At 41.3% G+C, this 17447-nt stretch overlaps 2 non-coding genes across 2 annotated transcripts in view; both read right to left on the bottom strand.

The window, feature by feature from the left end:
* Nucleotides 1-17447, bottom strand: part of LOC102116684 (uncharacterized) — a 151768-nt gene that overhangs the window by 56432 nt on the left and 77889 nt on the right. The gene's annotated exons all lie outside the window — the stretch shown is intronic.
* LOC123574814 (U7 small nuclear RNA) lies at nucleotides 13853-13913 on the bottom strand. Its single transcript, XR_006699998.1, has one exon. It is a non-coding gene; the product is annotated as a U7 small nuclear RNA (small nuclear RNA).

The following is a 17447-nucleotide window of genomic DNA, read 5'->3' as shown; positions in this document are numbered from 1 at the left end:
CTCTCACACTTTTTGAATTTAGTTTCCTCATCTGTAAAAACTGAGGTGCTAGACTGAAGGCTTCCAAACCATGATTGCCCAAGCCTTTGGGCTTCTTCAAGGTTGCTCAGGGGCCACTGCAGAAGGAAGACCCAGCAGGAAGATCCCAGACCCTCAGTGAGATGCTCATCCCACCTGAATCGAGTAAGTACTGGGGCTCTGGAAAAGACGTTTGACAATATCGAGATCCTTTTCATCTCTAATATTCTGAGGATCTTTTTCAAATTATAGGATGAAAACATGACCACAATCTATACTGAAATAACTTTCAATTTAACGAATATTTATCTGGTTCTATTACATGCAAAACACCATGTTGACTTGAATAAATAACCTTCCTTTCCTCCCAAAAACTGTCTTATAAGAATTTCTTCCTCCTTGCTGAGTATACTCTCAAGATGCATTTCTTTCAGGAAGTGTGTTTTCAGTGTACTTAAAAGCCAGGACATGAAATGTTCCCCTAAAGCTCTCAACCTTTGTACTGCAGACCCCCATTTCCCTGAAGAGTATTTTTATCCCTTCCATATCTCCATGTCTTATCTATGTACTTTATCTTGTGACCACAGCTCTGTGTCCTAGAGAGTCCAACACATTGGCCATTTTTCAAGAAATAATATTAAGGTGAACAGCCACTGCCAGGTAGATGGCAGACTCTAAGCATTTCCAGTATTTTCTCTGTTTGCAGTGTGGGTACCAGTCTTCGGGGCTCCCTCCCCAAATTAGTCCAAAAAGTTTATTCTAGGAGAAGGCATCACTTGCTAATTGAATTAACCTCCCTCTTTGTGTTTTGATTCAATGGAGATTACCTCAGGGAATTCAGCAGCTCCTCTGTGACTTGGTTCCTGGGACACAGATTCTTCCCTCAGAGACTATTTCCCTCCCCCATTCCTATTTCTTGGAAGAGGGATCAGGAAGGAATGTGGATTCCAGAGAATACTGCAGGGCGGAGGACAGAATGCAAATGAAGGGTTTTCCTTCCAGTTATCCCACAGGACAGTGAGGGAGGGCTCATCTACTCTCAGGAAAACTTATCTGTAAGAAGGTCATGGTGTTTGGGAATCCTATGTCACAATAGTACTCAGGTTTAAGAAAATCCTGGAGACTGATCTTACAATGGTTGAAGAATGTAAAGATTCTGAGACACCAATATCCCCAGAATATCTGTGAACAAACACTTCTGTTTGTATGAAAAAATGAGCAAGATTGATTGGCCTTCCCAGATGTCTGTGTGTGTGTGTGCGTGCACGTGCTCAAGCATATGCAATTTTGTGGGAGACAATTTCAGCTTTACCGTCTAAGTCAGTGGCTCACAACTCCAGCAGTATGCCAGAGTCCTCTGGGGGACCCAAAAAGATGACATACACATAGATACATTTAGGCTCCATCATTGGAGATTCAGATTTTGGCAAGGGCCCTGCATCCTCTATCATTGAAAAGCTCCCCAGGAGATTAGGATGCCCCTACCAGGGCTAAGAATCACTAGTCTAAGCAAAAATAGGCACTGGAGACCCTCATCATTACATCTTTGGCTCCACTTGTGCTTTTGTGCCCTGCTGAGTGTCAATCAGCTGCATGCTACAGTGTGGTGACAAGACTACACGTGGGTTGATTGCATATATGGAATATAGTCATTGCTTTCTTGGATCTGTAAATTTACTGCTCGGGGCTTATTTTTGAAATAGTGTTATTTTTTACCAAAATACTGCCCACTCTAGCAAAAGTAGAACCCTCTTAATTAATACAATTGACCTTTTTGTGAGGTCATTTATCCCCTCTGGATAAACATTCTATTTCAGCAGGGATACAGAGCACTAGCAGTCATGTTTAGCAAACTTCAGGCCCTATAAAAACATTTTATTTGGCATAATGGATGACCCTGAGCAGCCACAATCTCAATGGTGTTTTTTTTCTACTATGTTTTTTTTTTTTTTCTACCCTATTTCTTGAGGCAAGAGATCAATAGATTGCATCAATTTTTTTTAACTTGAAAAACTGATGCCTACTATACCATACCAGAAAGCTTAATCCTGTGGTTTGGTCCCAAATCAGCAAACACTTGCTTTAGTGTCAGATGGACAACTGTGCTCCTGGGCTACAAAGACAACCTCTGAGCTAGTGCCCTTTCTACCCTTACACACACATAGTCTTTCCTCTTCAACCCATTGGACACAGTTATTAGAATTGGCTTCTTTAGACCCCTTTGCATGATGTCACTTCTCTCTCAAGAACTTCCATGGGCTTCCTAGTGTCAATCATTTGAAATCTAAACTCATTTAGCCAGGCCAACCTTCTAACCTCCACAGTGACTGCTACTTTTATTGTTTCTCAATGTAGACCTCTCCCCTACCCTAACCAGGCCAGCATTATTCAGGGTTCATACCGGGTGACAGCCACCTTGCCTAGAACTTGATGTCCTTCCCACTTCCATCTTGAACTTGGCCAGCCGAGCTAGAAGTGTATTTCCAGAGCCCATTTTGCCTCCATCCCAGAAACAGCTGTTCTGTGCCATGGCAGGATGAGCCTCCTCACTCCCCTGATTTGACCTTGGCAAGTTCCATTTTGACCCCCAAGGAATCTCCTGCTCCCATCTGAATCATCCTCCAAAGCAGCACCCAATATTCATGTGTTCAAGAAACCTTCCTTGACTGATTTCATTGTACTTTGCAAGTATGGACTAGACTGTCTGTACTGTTCTCATTAACTTTACATGACCATAGATTGTCATCTGTTCTCTATTCCACATCACTAGCTAGATCATAAATTCTACAGTGTAAGCATTTTGTATTATGCTGTTTCTATATCCCTCTACAGTTAGGTGAAAATAAGCTGAAACAGCTGATGCTCTTGTGAGGGAAGTGTCCTGCAGCCAGAACTTGGATGAGGTCCCATCAGCTTTTGGATGCTCCTGGCTGTGAGAATATAGGAGTCCTGTACCTGCTCTGAGGTGAGGCAGAGAGAGTCAGACAGGGCATACCAGCCAATGGAGCTGACAGTAGGAAAGCCTTCAGTAGCACAGCTTTAGCTGTTCCCCTACATGGACCTCACCTCCAAGTGGAGACTCCCATCCACTCTCTCCCTTATCCTACTTCCTTACAACCTCCTGTTACTTAGTGAAATTTACTTCCCATACCTGGAGGGAGAAAGAAAAGGGGATTGCTTTTTGTTATACCCAGGGGCATACAATAAAGTGGACCTCAGACTTTGTGTCCAAGCTCATTTGACTTGTCATACTTCTGAATTTGAAGCTGAAGGATTCAAGCTTCTCTGACTCAACAAGGGTTTTATAATAGCTTTTGACATATCAGACATCCTGGTAAGTCCAAGCCCAAAACTTGTCTTGGTTGGCTTGGGTACCCTGTTCACACCAGTGAATTTTTAATCCTCAGTCATGTCTCATTCAGTCAATCAGGTAAGCTGAGATGCTGTGGATTTTTAAGAAAAGCATCAATAGCTTTTGACACGTAGCAAAATATCTTTGATCTGAACATTTCTCAACCTTGGCATCCTTCTTCCATTCATCCCCTTTTTCTTTTTTCAAATTACACTTTAAGTTCTAGGGTACATGTGCACAACGTGCAGGTTTGTTACATAGGTATAATACATGTGCCATGTTGCTTTGCTGCACCTATCAACTCGTCATTTACATTAGGTATTTCTCCTAACGCTGTCCCTCCTCCAGTCCCTGATCCCTCAACAGGCCCTGGTATGTGATGTTCCCCACCCTGTGTCCAAGTGTTCTCATTGTACAATTCCCACCTATGAGTGAGAACATGCGGTGTTTGGTTTTCTGGCCTTGTGATAGTTTGCTGAGAATGATGGTTTCCAGCTTCATCCATGTCCCTGCAAAGGACATGAACTTATCCTTTTTGATGGCTGCATAGTATTCCATAGTGCATATGTGCCACATTTTCTTAATCCATTCTATCATTGATGGACATCTGAGTTGGTTCCAAGTCTTTGCTATTGTGAATAGTGCCACAATAAACATATGTGTGCATGTGTCTTTATAGTAGCATGATTTATAATTCTTTGGGTATATACCCAGTAATGGGATCGCTGGGTCAAATGGTATTTCTGGTTCTAGATCCTTGAGGAATCGCCACACTGTCTTCCACAATGGTTGAACTAATTTACACTTCCAACAACAGTGCAAAAGCATTCCTGTTTCTCCACATCCTCTCCAGCATCTGTTGTTTCCTGACTTTTTAATGATCACTATTCTAACTGGCATGAGATGGTATCTCATTGTGGTTTTGATTTGCATTTCTCTGATGATCAGTGATGATGAGCATTTTTTCACATGTCTGTTGGCTGCATAGATGTCTTCTTTTGAGAAATGTCTGTTCGTATCCTTTGCCCACTTTTTGATGGGGTTGTTTTTTTCTTGAAAATTTGTTTAAGTTCTTTGTAGATTCTGGATATTAGCTCTTTGTCAGATGGGTAGATTGCAAAAGTTTTCTCCCATTCTGTAGGTTGCCTATTCACTCTGATGGTAGTTTCTTTTGCTGTGCAGAAGCTCTTTAGTTTAATTAGATTCCGTTTGTCAATTTTGGCTTTTGTTGCCATTGCTTTTGGTGTTTTAGTCATGAAGTCCTTACCCATGCTTATGTCCTGAATGGTGTTGCCTAGGTTTTCTTCTAGGGTTTTTATGGTTTTAGGTCTAAATTTAAGTCTTTAATCCATTTTGAATTAATTTTTGTATAAGATATAATGAAGGGATCCAGTTTCAGCTTTCTACATATGGCTAGCCAGTTTCCCCAGCACCATTTATTAAATAGGAAATCCTTTCCCCATTTCTTGTTTTTGTCACGTTTGTCAAATATCAGATGGTTGTAGATGTGTGGTGTTATTTCTGAGGCCTCTGTTCTGTTCCATTGGTCTATATATCTGTTTTGGTACCAGTACCATGCTGTTTTGGTTACTGTAGCCTTGTAGTATAGTTTGAAGTCAGGTAGCATGATGCCTCCCACTTTGTTGTTTTTGCTTAGGATTGTCTCGGCAATGTGGGTTCTTTTTTGGATCCATATGAACTTTAAAGTAGTTTTTTCCAGTTCTGTGAAGAAAGTCATTGGTAGCTTGATGGGGATGGCATTGAATCTATAAATTACCTTGGGCAGTATGGCCATTTTTACGATATTGATTCTTCCTATCCATGAGCATGGAATGTTCTTCCATTTGTTTGTGTCCTCTTTTATTTCGTTGAGCAGTGTGCTTTGTAGTTCTCCTTGAAGAGGTCTTTCGTATCCCTTGTAAGTTGGATTCCTAGGTATTTTATTCCCTTTGTAGCAATTGTGAATGGGAGTTCACTCATGATTTGGCTCTCTGTTTGTCTGTTACTGGTATATAGGAATGCTTGTGATTTTTGCACATTGATTTTGTATCCTGAGACTTTGCTGAAGTTGCTTATCAGCTTAAGGAGATTTTGGGCTGAGATGATGGGGTTTTCTAAATATACAATCATGTCATCTGCAAACTGGGATGATTCGACTTCCTCTTTTCCTAACTGAGTACTCTTTATTTCTTTCTCTTGCCTGATTTCTCTGGCCAGAACTTCCAACACTATGTTGAATAGGAGTAATGAGAGAGGGATTCCTTGTCTTGTGCTGGTTTTCAAAAGGAATGCTTCCAGTTATTGCCCATTCAGTGTGATATTGGCTGTGGGTCTGTCATAAATAGCTCTTATTATTTTGAGATATGTCCCACCAATACCTAGTTTATTCAGAGTGTTTAGCATGAAGGGCTGTTGAATTTTGTCGAAGGTGTTTTCTGCATCTATTGAGATAGTCATGTGTATTTTGTCATTGGTTCTGTTTATGTAATGGATTATGTTTACTGATTTGTGTACATTGAACCAGCCTTGCATCCCAGGGATGAAGCCAACTTGATCATGGTGAATAAGCTTTTTGATGTGCTGCTGGATTTGGTTTGCCAGTATTTTACTGAAGATTTTCGCATTGATGTTCATCAGGGATATTGGTCTAAAATTCTGTTTTTTGTTTTATCTCTGCCAGGCTTTGATATCAGGATGATGTTGGCCTCATAAAACAAGTTAGGGAGGATTCCCTCTTTTTCTATTGATTGGAATAGTTTCAGAAGGAATGGTACCAGCTCCTCTTTGTACCTCTGGTAGAATTCGGCTGTGAATCCATCTGGTCCTGGACTTTTTTCATTGGTAGGCTATTAATTATTGCCTCAATTTCAGAGCCTGTTACTGGTCTATTCAGAGATTCAACTTCTCCCTGGTTTAGTCTTGGGAGGGTGTATGTGTCCAGGAATTTGTCCATTTCTTCTAGATTTTCTATTTTATTTGTGTAGAGCTGTTTATAGTATTCTCTGATGGTAGTTTGTATTTCTATGGGATTGGTGGTGATATCCCTTTTATCATTTTTTATTGCATCTATTTGATTCTTCTCTCTTTTCTTCTTTATTAGTCTTGCTAGCAGTCTATAAATTTTGTTGATCTCTTCAAAAAACCAGCTCCTGGATTCATTGATTTTTTTGAAGGGTTTTTGTGTCTCTGTCTCCTTCAGTTCTGTTCTGATCTTAGTTTTTCTTGCCTTCTGCTAGCTTTTGAATGTGTTTGCTCTTGCTTCTCTAGTTCTTTTAATTGTGATGGTAGGGTGTCGATTTTAGATCTTTCCTGCTTTGTCTTGTGGGCATTTAGTTCTACAAATTTCCCTCTACACACTACTTTAAATGTGTCCCAGAGTTTCTGGTACATTGTGCCTTTGTTCTCATTGGTTTCAAAGAACATCTTTATTTCTGTCTTCATTTCATTATTTACCCAGTAGTCATTCAGGAGCAGGTTGTTCAGTTTCCATGTAGTTGTGTGGTTTTGAGTTTCTTAATCCTGAGTTCTAATTTGATTGCACTGTGGACTGAGAGACAGTTTGTTGTGATTTCTGTTCTTTTCCATTTGTTGAGGAGTGCTTTACTTCCAATTATGTGGTCAATTTTAGAATAAGTGCGATGTGGTGCTGAGAAGAATGTATATTCTATTGATTTGGGGTGGTGAGTTCTGTAGATGTTTATTAGGTCTGCTTGGTGCAGAACTGAGTTCAAGTCCTGGATATCCTTGTTAACCTTCTGTCTCATTGATCTAATATTGACAGTGGTGTGTTAAAGTCTCCCATTATTATTGTATGGGAGTCTAAGTCTCTTTGTTGGTCTCTAAGGACTGGCTTTATGAATCTGGGTGCTCCTGTGTTGGGTGCATATATATTTAGGATAGTTAGCTCTTCTTGTTGAATTGATCCCTTTGCCATTATGTAATGGCCTTCTTTGTCTCTTTTGATCTTTGTTGGTTTAAAGTCTGTTTCATCAGAGACTAGGATTGCAATGTCTGCTTTTTTTTTTGTTTTCCATTTGCTTGGTAGATCTTCCTCCATCCCTTTATTTTGAGCTTATGTGTGATTCTGCCTGTGAGATGGGTCTCCTGAATACAGCACACTGATGGGTCTTGGCTCTTTATCCAATTTGCCAATCTGTGCCTTTTAATTGGAGCATTTAGTCCATTTACATTTAAGGTTAATATTGTTATGTGTGAATTTGATCCTGTCATTATGATGTTAGCTGGTTATTTTGCCTGTTAATTGATGCAGTTTCTTCATAGCATTGATGGTCTTTACAATTTTGCATGTTTTTGCAGTGGCTGGTACCAGTTATTCCTTTTCATGTTTAGTGCTTCCTTCGGGAGCTCTTGTAAGGCAGGCCTGGTGGTGACAAAATCTCTCAGCATTTGCTTATCTGTAACAGATTTTCTTTCTCCTTCACTTATGAAGCTTAGTTTGGCCGGATATGAAATTCTGGGTTGAAAACTCTTTTCTTTAAGAATGTTGGATATTGGCCCCCACTCTCTTCTGGTTTGTAGGGTTTCTGCCAAGAGATCTGCTGTTAGTTTGATGGGCTTCCCTTTGTGGGTAACCCTACCTTTCTCTCTGGCTGCCCTTAATATTTTTTCCTTCATTTCAACCTTGGTGAATCTGACAATTATGTACCTTGGGGTTGCTCTCCTTGAGGAGTATCTTTGTGGTGTTCTCTGTATTTTCTGAATTTGAATGTTGGTCTGCCTTGCTAGGTTGGGGAAGTTCTCCTGGATAATATCCTGAAGAGTGAGTCCCAACTTGGTTTCCTTCTCCCCATCACTTTCAGTACACCAATCAAATGTAGATTTGGTCTTTTCACATAGTTCCATATTTCTTGGAGGCTTTGTTTGTTTCTTTCTACTCTTTTTTCTCTGAACTCCTCTACTCGCTTTATTTCATTAATTTGATCTTCAATCAGTGATACCCTTTCTTCCACTTGATCAAATTGGCTACTGAAGCTTGTGCATACATCACATAGTTCTTGTGCCATGGTTTTCAGCTCCATCAGGTCATTTAAGGTCTTCTCTACACTGTTTATTCTAGTTAGCCATCCGTCTAATCTTCTAATCTTTTTTCAAGGTTTTAGCTTCCTTGCGATGGGTTCATACATCCTCCTTTAGCTCAGACAAGTTTGTTATTACTGACCTTCTGAAGCCTACTCCTGTCAACTCGTCAAAGTCATTCTCCATCCAGCTTTGCTTACCAGCTTTGCTGGTAAGGAGCTGCAATCCTTTGGAGGAGAAGAGGCATTCTGGTTTTAAGAATTTTCAGCTTTTCTGCTCTGGTTTCTCCCCATCTTTGTGGTTTTATCTACCTTTGGTCTTTGATGTTGGTGACCTACAGATGGGGTTTTGGTGTGGATGTCCTTTTTGTTGATGTTGATGCTATTCCCTTGTTAGTTTTCCTTTTAACAGTTAGGTCCCTCAGCTGCAGGTCTGTTGGAGTTTGCAGGAGGTCCACTCCAGACCCTGTTTGCCTGGGTATCACCAGTGGAGGCTGCAGAACAGCAAATACTGCTGCCTGATCCTTCTTCTGGAAGCTTTGTCCCAGAGGGGCACTTGCCTGTATGAGGTGTCTGTCGGCCTCTACTGGGAGGTGTCTCCCAGTTAGGCTACACAGGGGTCAGGGACCCACTTGAGGAGGCAGTCTGTCTGTTCTCAGAGCTCAAATGCTGTGCTAGGAGAACCACTGCTCTCTTCAGAGTTGTCAGACAGGGATGTTCAAGTCTGCAGAAGTTTCTGTTGCCTTTTGTTCAGCTATGCCCTGCCCACAGAGGTGGAGTCTATAGAGGCAGTAGGCCTTGCTGAGCTGCGGTATGCTCTGACCAGTTCAAGCTTCCTGGCCACTTTGTTTACTTACTCAAGCCTCAGCAATGGCAGACACCCCTCCCCTCGCCAGACTGCAGCCTCACAGGTTGATCTCAGACTGCTGCGCTAGCAGTGAGTAAGGCTCCATGGGTGTGAGACTTGCCGAGTCAGGCACAGGAGAGAATCTCCTGGTATTCCAGCTGCTAAGACTGTGGGAAAAGCATGGTGTTTGTACAGAATTGTCCCGTTTTTCCAGGTACAGTCTGTCACGGCTTCCCTTGGCTAGGGAAGGGAAATCCCCTGACCCCTTGTGCTTCCCAGGTGAGGTGACAGCCTGCCCTGCTTCAGCTCACCCTCCATGGGCTGTACCTGTCCAACCAGTCCCAGTGAGATGGACCAGGTACCTCAGTTGGAAATGCAGAAATCACCTGTCTTCTGTGTTGATCATGCTGGGAGCTGCAGACTGGAGCTGTTCCTATTTGGCCATCTTGGAACAGACTTGCTCATCACCTTTTTCAAATGTGTAGGCTGACAACAATTAATGTGAAACTAAGGATGTAGAACAAAACTTGGGGAAAATGCCTGTATTTTGAGCCAGTTAGACAAGACTTCCCTAGGCTGGGATTAAACACCCCCAAACGAACCATGGAATGTCTGAAGGCCTCCTTAGCTCATTGAACCAAATCCTGCAGTCCAAGACTGCTACCCTAAGGCCTACATGCTTGCCTCATGGGTCTTGATATTGACAGGATATGGGATACAAAGGAGGAACAACATCTTTCTTTTCTTATTTCCTATAGTTAAAGTGTAAATGCTTTCATCATTTCCTTTTGTTTTGTCCTCATATTGCTATTTAATACTATTCGCATCAGGCAGTGTTGTCCAACACACTCTTAATACCCTCAAGCAATTTTCCATTGCTTCTAGAAGCACCTTTTCCATGGCCATGAGGACTCCACCTTCCTGGGTCACATGCAACCTGACTTCTGATCTTTAACCAACAGAGTATCCTGAACACAGCCCTAGCATGTGAGAAGCAGACAGATTTCAATAATTACTGCTTCTCATTTCAAGTACATTTCCTCTTTCGGGGTAACTGGTGAGAAAGTGCTGACATACTCCTTACAAAGAGTGAGTCTCTCTATAATAGAAAAAAAAAATGTATCTGGAAAATGCAGTGATGAAAAAATCAGAACAAATACTTAATCTAAAACTCTTGTACACTGGAGGGGATGGCTTTGGTTGAGAGAACAATGGTCTTTGTGAAAGAAGACATAATAAAAATCCCTTCCACCTAGTGACTTTCTAGGAAATTGCCATTATAGTGCCTTTAAACCTGGCCACAATTTTGAGCTTCTGCTTATGGGAAATAGAGCACATGATGCCACACTGTAGGCAGCACTGAAGTTGTCTGTTCTGCCTAGGGTTGATGCCCACCTGTCATAAATTAGGAGCTTTGGGGTTTTGTTTGGAGAAACAAACTATCTGACTAACAGTGTCTCATTTATTTTCCCCTTAACAGGGAATGTCATTCAGATGATTGAGAGTACTATTAAAATATCACCAATATTACATTCACTGACTGTATTATTATAGATAGAGGAATTTGGAAAAAATTTGCTCTAGATGAACCAAATGCTGACAGTAGAATCAGTGAGAGTCTACTTTTAGGTGCTTACAAACAAAATTAGAGAAAAAGATATGGATAAATTTTATTGGTTTGTTTGTTTGTTTTGAGATAGAGTCTTGTTCTGTGCCCCAGGCTGGAGTGCAGTGGTACGATCTCGGCTCATTGAAACCTCTGCCTCCCAGGTTCAAGTGATTCTCCTGCCTCAGCCTCCTGTGTAGCTGGGATTACAGGTGGGCACCAACACACTTGGCTAATTTTTGTATATTTAGTAAAGACGGGGTTTCACCATGGTGGCCAAGCTGGTCTCAAACTCTGGACTTCAAATGATCCACTCACCTTGGCTTCCCAAAGTGTTGGGATTACAGGTGTAAGCCACTGTGTCCACCTGATCAATTCGAAAAAGAGGGATTTTTGGTTTTGTTTCTGTTTTTTTTAAGGGTATATATAATGTGGAAATAATAACAAATCTCATTACACACACACATATATATACATATATATATAAATTAATCTGCCAAATAGTTGTGAAACTTAAGACATGGAAATAACATGATGCCTCATTCCCAGCTTCATCCTACTTTTCTACCCTCTGTTATCTCTGCCTCTTCTTCCTTATTTAATTTACTTTTGATCTTGTTGCACACATACACATATATCATCTCAAATTCTTTCTTACTACAAGCCAGATATACATAAAATAAATAGGGTTCATGCGATTGGTGGCTTTAGAACCAGCGTAGGAAGCTTGACATTTCAGTAGGAAAATCTTTTATAAGCCACCTCTGGAATTTAACATGGAAGTGGTTTCCTACCAGAGCGATGGGAGGCAGGCTTCTCAGATCATGTGAGTCCCCTAAGGCAGCTAGCTACACATCATCATACTCTCATTTGTCTTTTCTGCATATGCTATATAGCAAACTGTCAGGCATGAGGTACTGGTTGACTAATAAATGATTAATTTGCATTACTTTATGGCATTTCTGCTCAGAACTACAAACATTCTATATTATTTCAAGGTTTAGTCTCAAGCAATCTAAAGCCAAGTGGGTTAAAAAAAAGATGTGGGCATATAAACATGCTGTCATATTTCTGATAACCAGTTGCTTTAGAAGAGGGCTAGTTGCATATAAATTTTAGTGAAAGAAAATTAATATAAATCATTGTTTCACTGTAGCAGGATTTTAAGCAGCTGAAATCCACCTTCCTAGCCTTTGGATTCTGTCTGTAAAAGGTTGCCGTCAGAAGTGAATGTTAGAATATTTTTTTCTGTATTTAGCTTGGGAATGTGATCTTAGAAACCTGGATTAATTTCTCTTCCTTCCACTGCTTGCAACCTCCAAACAGACTTTGCTAATTTTAAGCTATTCTAGCCATACTCTGTCCCTGGGTTGACTTAAGGAGGGTGTTCTTCTGGTACATCTGTAACCACCTTGGATTAGAGCCTAGATAGACACGCCATTCTCAATATTGTAATGGCAAGGTACAGTGTACTTCATCTGTGCATTCTAAAAGGGTTTTAAAAACAATGAGTTGGTCATAGAGCAGTTTGGGATCCTCGGCCAAAGAATAGTTGATGAATATAATGCTAATCACACCAGGGGCAGTCGTAATAAGACACGATGAAGTTCCTTCCCAGAGATCTGAAGTTAATTCATGACTGGAATTAGACACACAGTGCTATGAGAGGCATTGTTGAAAGAAGTGATGTTTAAGCTGAGGCTTCAAAGGTGAAGTGAGAAAGGATCCATCAATGAAGGCAAGGGGAATCATGTTCAGTCAGTGGGACAGAGGAGGCAAGTACTGAACACAGAAAAGTATGGTGCATTCAAGGAACCAAAAGGTGATTATTGCAGGGTGACAAGGAAAATGGGTATGGATAAGGGTGGGAAAGTGGTAGGGACCTGAGTGTGAAGGTTCTTACAAATTAAATTGCTTGAACATTTAAGGGTTATGGGAAATCATGAAGCTCTTTAAGTACCTAATCACATTTATATTGTAGAAAAGGCATTCATCCATCTAGGTAGGATGCTTCTTCTCATTTCCACACTTTAGTTGTCTGTGCTGGAGGGTGGAGAGGTGCTGACCCTGCTCATTGCCATAGAGAATAAGTTGGCTTCTCTTAGAGTCAAAAAGACATGCCTTTCTTCCTGGGTCCTTTGCATCTGCCTGCAGTGCTCATACTCTTCACTTGGTTGACTCATTCTTACTCTTGTAGTCTTACCTTGAAAGTCACCTCCTTAGAGAGGTCCTCCCTGACCACCTCATAATTACAATGCCCTCTCCCCATATTCTCTATTTCAGCACTTTGCTAATTTCCTATATAGCACTCATGACAATTTGCAAGTTGGGGTTTTCTTGAGGAACCCCTTTTTGTCTTTCTCTCACTAGTATAAAAAAGCTCCATGGCATTGGAAATTCATACCTTGCCTGTGTTACTCACTGGCATACCCAGAGCACCGTCACGAGAGACTGAGTGTAGGGAGACCAGTTAGGGAACCGCTGTAATCATTCAAGTGAGAGGTACTGGTGTTCTGGGCCTAGGTTAATAGCAGTGCATTCATTTAGGGATTTTTTAAAACAGGCAAAACAGGTCTTGATAATTGATTGGATGGTGGGAAAGAGAAAGGTCAAGAGTCCCCAGACTTCAGGGACTCTCAGAGTTCTAGATGTCCAAAAGGATTAGAAAAAAAATCAGCTGTTACTAATGGAAATCATATAATAAGCAGTTTCAGAAAAATTGTTCCACAGCTATTATAAGGGTTTTAAAGCTATTATTAATAGTAAAACTGAAATAGTAGGTAGTAAGCAGAAAAAAGAGCACTGATTTATAGCCTGCAGAAGGATTTCAAAGTGTTGCAATAAAAAGCAAGTGATAAATGGTTTTTAGAAGTATAGCAATCCCTTGTTTGAGACTGCTCAACTGTAATGATAATTCTTCAGTTACAGAATAGTATAAAAGTAGGTGTAAGGTGGGCTTTTTTGTTTGTTTGTTTGTTTGTTTTTTGCTGTGTGGGGTTTTCCTGTAAAATCCAGGAGAACTGCTGGACAAATTCTAGAAGAGCTGTAACTGGTATAAGATTTAAGTAACATCAAATCAGCAGACTTCAGTAAGATTTTAGAATAATGCTAATCAATATGCTATATATACATATTTATAACTATAGATACCAACAAAAATGTCTTCTATGATTTTTGCAATGTTTGGAAAAAGAAGTCATAGTACAAGACACTTTCTATATATATTATGTTGATTACTGCACCTCTTTGCAAAGTTAAATTTATTGATTTTATTTTAAAATTGCAGGAACTGGCCTCTATGAGTTTGCAAATGACTTGTCCGAGGACAATACAGTTAATTAATCACTGAACAGGTCTTAAAGTAGAGGACAAACTAGAACCTCCATTTTACAGATCAGAAAAGTGCTCCAGAAACACTTGCCTGTGGCCACGGGGTTTGAAATTGGTGGAAGCAGAACTAGGAAACAGCTTACCCCTTCAGTCTACTTTTTCCTCTGTAGGTCAGTACAGTACAATAAAGCCCTGTCACATTTGGGTTTGGGAGGCTCTTTGGAGGCAGATCAGGGACAAGTGTCGTCTCTACGCATAGGGCTCACTCTCTGCTGCTCAGTTCTCCTGGTGCCCTGTTTTCTTTCTGTGCTTCTTTCTCCTTGGGGTCCCCCGATACTACTGGCAGTGTTTCCATGGACTGGTGAAGCAAAAGAGGAGAGGAGTCCAGTCCACATGCTACCTGTGTGACACTGCTGGTCTCCCCATCACTCTCATGGCCCACATAGACTCTTGAGTTAGGGCCCTTTCCTCAGTGATAGCAGCTCCTGACAATTGACTCATACAAACAGTATGAATCAATTGAAGAAACAGTGCTTCTTCCTAGAAATTTCCAAGAAAGAGAGAAAGAGAAAGAGAATCTGATGGACCCAGTTCATCTTTTCAAGCTAGGGCACATCATAGGGCACTGGCCTATGGGTTGGCCACCCTTGCTTCAGGTACCACTCCTGGTCCATCAGCTGTGAGGATATCACAGTATTTACAAAGGGCTGATCTACATAGGGCAGGGCTACAGAGAGGGCAGTTCTCCCAAAGTGGGATGTGGGCCTGGCAGGTATTTTGTTGTTTGGTTTTATTTTTTGAGACGGAGTCTCTCTCTGTCACCCAGGCTGCAGTGTGGAGTGCAGTGGTACAATCTCAGCTCACTGCAGCCTCTGCCTCTTGGGTTCAAGTGATGCTCCTGCCACAACCTCCTGAGTAGCTGGGATTACAGGCACGTGCCACCACACCTGGCTAATTTTTGTAATTTTAGTAGAGATGGGGTTTTGCCATGCTGGCCAGGCTGGTCTCGAACTCCTGACCTCAAGTGATCCCCCACGTCTTGGCCTCCCAAAGTGCTGGGATTACAGGTATGTGCCACCACACCCAGCCTATGGCAGGTATTTTGAAGCTTGGTTTGTCTAGGTCAGTCCAAAGGGGAGCTACAGTTTACAGGGACAAGAGGTTACTGTGGTAGAGGGTGGACAGGGGACTCCCCAGGACAAAAGGGTTTGAATTGAATCTTGAGGTATTGATTTTTGGTTGGCCCAATGTACTAGTCAGGATTCTCCAGAGAAACAAAACCAGTTTATTACAGGAATTGGCTCACATGATTATGAAGGCCAAGAGGTTCCACAATCTGCCATCTGCCAACTAGAGAACCAGGAAAGCCGGTGGTGTAATTCAGTCCAAATTTTAACCGGGGAGCTGATGGTGTAACTCCCAGTCCAAGACCAAAGTTCTGAGAATTGAGAGGAGAGGGTGCTGCTGATGTAAGTCTCAGAGTCCAAAGGCCTGAGAATGAGGAGCTCTGACATCCACGAGCAGAAAAAGATATATGTCTCACTCAAGAAGAGAGACAGAATGTGCCCCTCCTTCACCTTTTTGTTCTGTTTGGGTTCTCAACAGATTGGATTATGCTCACCCCCATTGGTGAGGGTGGATTTTCTTTACTCAGCCTACTCTCTGCTCAGAGAGAGTAACGCCTTCCAGAGACAGTCTCACAGATACACACAGAAAGAATGATTTACCACTATCTGGGCATTCCTTAGCTCAGTCCACTTGACACATAAAATTAGCCATCACCCTCAGTAAGGAGAGGGGTGACACGAGGGACAGAGAAAACGGCAATGTGCAAAGGCACAGAGGCTTGGCTTGAGAGAGCACAGCACACACAGGAAGTGCAAATCATTCAGTGTGGCTGGAATGTCAAGTCTATGGAGGAATGCAGGGAGAGATGGGGCTGGAAAGGTAGGCAAAGCTAGACTTGTGATTCTCAGCTAGAGGCTGTATTACCTTACAAGTAGCATTAGGAAATGTAGATGATCTTTTTACATTTGTTTATTTGTTTTCCAGTTATGATGGGGAATGGGGATTGTTGTTGGCATTTAGTGGGTGGGACTAGAAATGAGAAGGGCAATCCTGCAAACAGAAGAACTGTTGTGCCCTAACTGCCAACACTGCTTTCATTGGGAAACATGGGGCTAAACTGTGAAGGCCCTTCAATGTCATGCCAAGGGATAAGGATTTTAGTCCCAAGAAGGGTGGTGAGTAGGAATAAGGAGTCTAGAGAAGCTTCTAGATTTTGACTTGGGCAGTTGGGTGGAAGGTGGATCTAATCATTGAAGCTGGGATTATAGGGAGAGGGGAACAGAGGTAAGAAATTGCCAGAAAGATGAATTCACATTGCATATGTCAACATATAGGCGAAGTTGCCCGAGAGTCTGTTCAAATGCACTGCATAGCTCAGGAATGAGACTGGAGGAGCGATGTTGATGTGGAAGTCCCCAGAGCATCAGGAATAGGTGAAATTGTGGGCATAGATGAGATCACTCAGAATGAGTGTGAATTTTGGATTATCCAAGGCCAATTTTTAATCTTAGACAGGCTTTCCTGCTTTCTACTCAGTGTGTTCACAGGAAATACCAATTAAAATTAATTTCAACATAAGTAAAACATAATTAGGAAGATAAATTTCCTGCCAAAAATATAATGAACTCTAGAGTGAAATGTAAAATGTTTTTAGCTCACTTATGTGACACTTTTATATGATGCTTTACCTTTCTTGATTCTATGAAGCCTAGTAAGTTAGAGCAGAAAATATTTTAGAAGTTTTAAGGAGATTAGTAACAAAAAAATGAAGGTTAGTTCTTTCTCCTCTTTCTTAAGAGCTCAGATGATCTGGACTGTGTATTTCTCTGGTTCCTCATTTAGCTGACGGTTTTCTGACCTATTACAGAGGGAAGTTGTCAGCTAGTTAGAAGGAAGGAATATACCAGGACATAAACTTTGTTTCTCCTCCCTCTTGTCATAGAAATTATATTTTCCCACTGTTGTTCATCTGAAGCATGCCTGCCCAGATAGAAGGGGCAATGCATTGTATGATTTTTTTATGATCTAGTGATTTAAATCTTAAGTTTCAATGGAGAAAACTGAGCAGCCTAAATTATTGGCACATAAACCCATAGAGAATAGTCATTGATTAAGATTATCAATAGATGTTATTTTCAATAACAACAGGAGTGTGTTCTTCACCACTTCTAGAAGCACGTGGAAGTTCTT

Source organism: Macaca fascicularis, chromosome 7, assembly GCF_037993035.2.
Source record: "Macaca fascicularis isolate 582-1 chromosome 7, T2T-MFA8v1.1".
Taxonomy (NCBI): Eukaryota; Metazoa; Chordata; class Mammalia; order Primates; family Cercopithecidae; genus Macaca; species Macaca fascicularis.
This window is presented reverse-complemented; position numbering and strand designations above follow the sequence as displayed.